This window comes from Gadus chalcogrammus, chromosome 15 (genome assembly GCF_026213295.1).
Source record: "Gadus chalcogrammus isolate NIFS_2021 chromosome 15, NIFS_Gcha_1.0, whole genome shotgun sequence".
Lineage (NCBI taxonomy): Eukaryota > Metazoa > Chordata > Actinopteri > Gadiformes > Gadidae > Gadus > Gadus chalcogrammus.
This window is the reverse complement of record NC_079426.1, coordinates 27084649-27089268: the sequence shown is the minus strand read 5'-3', so window position 1 is coordinate 27089268 and position 4620 is coordinate 27084649. Positions and strand designations below refer to the sequence as shown.

At 43.8% G+C, this 4620-nt stretch overlaps 1 long non-coding RNA gene across 2 annotated transcripts; it reads left to right on the top strand.

Annotated features, from left to right (window-relative positions):
* Positions 1–378: 378 nt before the first annotated feature.
* Positions 379–1861, top strand: LOC130404839 (uncharacterized). Of its 2 annotated transcripts, none has more exons than XR_008904268.1 (3): positions 379–547; positions 623–692; positions 774–1861. It is a non-coding gene; the product is annotated as an uncharacterized LOC130404839 (long non-coding RNA). The 2 variants fall into 2 exon arrangements; XR_008904269.1 differs by having other exon boundaries at positions 382–547; positions 1428–1861.
* Positions 1862–4620: the final 2759 nt, after the last annotated feature.

The following is a 4620-nucleotide window of genomic DNA, read 5'->3' as shown; positions in this document are numbered from 1 at the left end:
GGCATATTTTCTTGGTGCGTTACCGTGTAATCACCTACCCCGGGAAATTCATCAGAGGCCTGCAATGATGGTGGTCAACACCGAACCTTCACATATGTCCGGCGCCCATTGGCTAGCTATTTATATTACGGATGATCCTCATACTCATACTCATACTCTGAGTTTCCTGAGACCATACAGCGTTTTCTCGATTAGCACTGTATAGATGTTGTTCATTCTACACAACAGGTCCAGGATCCGTCTAGTACAGCATGTGGGCATCATTGTGTTTTTTTCTTGTTTAATATGCAAAAAGGGGTATCCTATCAAAAGTTTTTGAAAATGTATGGGAATAATTTACCCCGTAATGATGATGTAGTGGTATGAGGCAATACGGCTATTTGGACACAGACTTCTATTACACCACGCCCACTCCGGCCCGTTCGCCAATCATTGCTTGTCGAGGGGATAAAAGTAGGCCGTGCCCTTCCTCCTGAACTCTCGCTTCCTGCCTCTTCGGCCCGTCCATTTCCGGGTCGTTGCCCTCGCCGCTCACCTCAGAGCACAGGTAGGCTCACCTCCGCATGCTGTGTTGCGTACATTCATCAGCGGTTTACTAAAACTCAAACCCTTACTATAATAGATCTGCCGAGATCCTCATCACAATCGGGGCAATGTATTGGGGTCGTTTACCGCCGCTGACCAGAGCATAGGTGAGTCATGTTGAGCGTGTTGTTGTTGTTTGCCTGTTGGTCTGGTGCTAGGCTCACTTTGCGCTCCTCTCCCTTCAACAGTCTGCTTGTCGCATGGTGCGTGGTGGCTGTCTCCCCCGCTACGCCGATACTCTTCACCCCTCTCCCTCTTTAGAAGGGACGCATAATGATCAGACTGAGAACCGGGATTAAGAACGCAAAACCGAGAATACCTTCCTTGGTTATTTACTGATTGTTGCTTAAATTGTCATTGCTGCTGCTTCGTTGCCACTTCCGCCGACTTGGTTCGGGGCTCTGTCTACTGCCCCTGGTCGGCTTGCCTCCAGCTGCTAGCCCTGTGGCCCGCTGCTGCTGTGCGTGGTGCGGTGTGTGCCTGACCTGTGTGGCTGCCGCTCGGGTGTGCCGCTGCGAGCTCCGCCTGGACTCACCCCTGGTTTGGAGTGTGTGTGTGCGTTTTGAGTTAATCTCTTAAGTTTTGTGTCGTTGTTCATTTAATTTTCATTTGGAAGGGAAACTTCTCAATCTGAGCCCTTGTTTATTTTTGTTTAAAACATATGTTATGATTACTTGTTGAGTTGATATCTCTGGTCCGAGACTCTTTAATTTTCTTGTTTTCTTTCATTTTGAGTGATTTTTGGTTATTGCAAATTAATACTCTTTAGTTTATTGATTTGATTTGTTATGTGATATTGTCTGTCAGTTGTGAGCCCTCCTAACTGTGCCCCTTTCTCGTAGAGCTGAAGGCCGACGGTGGTGGCGGTGGTCCTCCTGGGTGGTGGTGGTGATCCTTCGTGTGCGTGTGCTTTGTTTTAGATTTTGTTCGTTTGGACTTCACGTTTTTGCTGTGTGTGTGAGGTGCCCTTGTTTCTTTCGTTAGATTTAATTTCCCCCTGACGACCACTCTCCCAGCCGGTAAGCCTCAGCTTGCACCTACGTCCTTCCCCAGTTGGGCTTACTTCTCTTTTTCATCTTTTATGCCAAACTGTGTTTATAATAATAAAATGCTTTGTTATATTTGAACTCTGTCTCCCGCCCTCCCTGATTGAACGAACCTGATAGTCTTATCGTCAGAGGTGACAATTATACTCGTAGTGTATAGGTCCTTGGGCCCTAACCCAAGGTGGCGTTGTCGGTAACAGAGAAAATACTCTGACATAAAATAGTAAAGCCTCCTCGTGTCGCCACAATGATAAGGTTTATGACTTTGTTAACCGTGTACAACCTAATGTCTGTAATGAACATGATATGATGTGTGTGCAGTCATGTTTATGCGGATGTAACATGTAACATGTGTTGTTGTGGTTGTTGTTATGGTTGTTTTCTGTATTGATAATAAAAATACAATAATTTGATTACATTTTAGTCGTACTGTTTTCTTCTATTTTTACGGATAACGCATACATTTAGATACATAATTTAAAATGGTAACCACTCGGCCATATGCATTCCAGGGGAAGTAATAGATGACAACGGCTGCTTGCGTTTCCTCCTTTTATCAGATGAGACAGGGACGGAGGCCATCGCATTGTCGTCCGTAGTGACGGAACTATGCTTATACATGTTTACAGTTTGTCTGAGCTGTTTATTAGGGATAGACGATAGTGGTATATTATTACTGGCTAAAGATTTCAGAAATACATTCCATCCCTGTGGTCTGACAGATTCGACAACATGGTAAGGGGCGGTAACATTCTTTAACAGATCAAACATATGGGACCCCTTAATAGTTTCGCCTTGTAATATGATCTCCCCCTTGTCCGTCCATGAAACATTTTTAGATTTCTTTAAAGAGTCCAGGATATGTCTGGTATTGCTCTTGCTTCTGACGGTGTATGTTTCATTATATCCTTATAAATATGATCGCCGGTGCCATCATCGTCATCAACACCATGATGTGCCGCCATAGGCGTATGAACTGGGTCCCCCTCAGCAAGTGACAGAGTTAATTCTCCATGCTCGCGCTGCCCTTGCTTTACCATGGATAGATAACGCTGCAGGACAGCACCGTACCTGGCAGCTTTTTCATATAGGTCTGTATCGGGAGTGTTCAACACCATCGCAATGGCCTTATCCAGCTCATTTTCAGCAGTCTGTCTAACAGAATCCCTGGGTTGGGTATGCTTTAAGGCATCGAGTTGATGTTGAGGAACTAGATACATCTTGTGCGTATGATCCATTATAATCACCCTCCTCTTGAGAACAGGCTTGTAAACAACGGTATGGCCACAGACAGCATGGGTAGAAGAAATCCTCCAGTCTGATTGATTAGTCTTTTCTTTCTAGATATTAGTAAATTTTTATTGGCGAGTATTCTGAGGTCCTTCTTTCGTCTACGCAATTTCGTATGCTGGCGTGGAGTCAGAGGTATTTTGCCTTGTAAAATGTTCAAGGCTATTTCACACATCGAGTTGATAAAGTCGGCGTTGGCTGTCCTGAGGATAACTTTACGTTGGGCCGGAGGGGCGCTATATAGTTGCTTAAGACGCTCACGATTTCTACTTATACGTGAGGACATGGTCTTTTGGGCTAATCACTTTGGCTCTCTGAGTGTATACCACATGCCGGACTGACAATATATCTGTTCTAAGTCTCATGTTGTCTGGGGTCATGGCTTTAAAGTCTACAAGCAGATAGCCGTAAGGCATGTCGGTAGCATCGTTAAAGGCTTCTAGAAAATATTTTGTCTTGCATGGAAACATCTGTTTGGCTATCAACATAATCTGATATTTGTCACAAGGGTTCTTAAACAAAACCATGTAATTGGTATTTAGACTAATTGTACGGCTGGTTTTACCCTGCATAAATAAATTCTGGACCAGATACATACAACTGAGATTACGATGGTGTACATATTTGGTAAAAAAGTACTGAACTTCTATATTTTTGCATGCATCGTTCATCAAGTTGTCAATAATGAGCAGATTTCTAGTATGGACTGGTAAGATTGCATCATCACATAGAGATTTGGGGATCCCTTCTACAAAGTGAATGTTCCTTATTTAAGCAAATCATCATATATGGGCTGCCAGCATGAATAAACATATACTATATTTTCAATCTTTTCTGAGAATAACCGATCCATATTTTCAATGACTGTTTTGACAAAGTAGGTTTTGCCGCTGTTTGAAGGTCCCGATACTACCATGCTGAACGGGTGTTGAAGTGTAGGGTCGAACGTAGTGTGTACAACAGCCATCTCTGCGGTCTGTGTGCATCCCCTCTGATGGACGGATGTATTGTGACCATAGAACCGTGAAACATTTGACAGTTAACATTCTTTATTAACACCGACATGATTATTAGCACAGCCATTCATCATTAATACATGATGCATAAAAAAGTATATACAGATACCATATGAATACCCCCCAAAATACAGAAATGATTAAAATAAAAAAGATGAAAGAAGAGAACATGGATCATTTGAAAACAATAAAAAACAAAATAGTTAAAGGTTGGGTACGCGATTTGCGAAACGCCAGCAGATTTTGAAAATACACAACTCAAATGGTCCTACCCCCTCTCCTTCAACGCTGACTCTGACTCCACCCATTCCAAGTACCTGGACGCGCAATCATGCACGAGCGCGAACAGAGATGCGCGAGAGCGAGCCAGGCTAGCGTAGGTTTTCGTTTAACAACATGGCACTACATTCAGCTGTAAATTGCACCCAGTACCGCGGGAAGTAGGGGTTTTGGGGGTGCTGCAACACCCCCTGTCCGAGGCCCTGTCTTATCACAGAAAACGATCATTTCTAAAAACTCCGGCCAAAGTGGAGATTTCTGAAAACGCCGGTTATGTGTTGTCGTATCAACGGGGAGAAACGGGATTTTAGGTTCTGAAGCGTCACATTATGCACCTGGAAATGCTTAACGTCATGTGAGCGTCCGCTGTACCGTATTGGTCCGAATATAAACACAAACCCCAT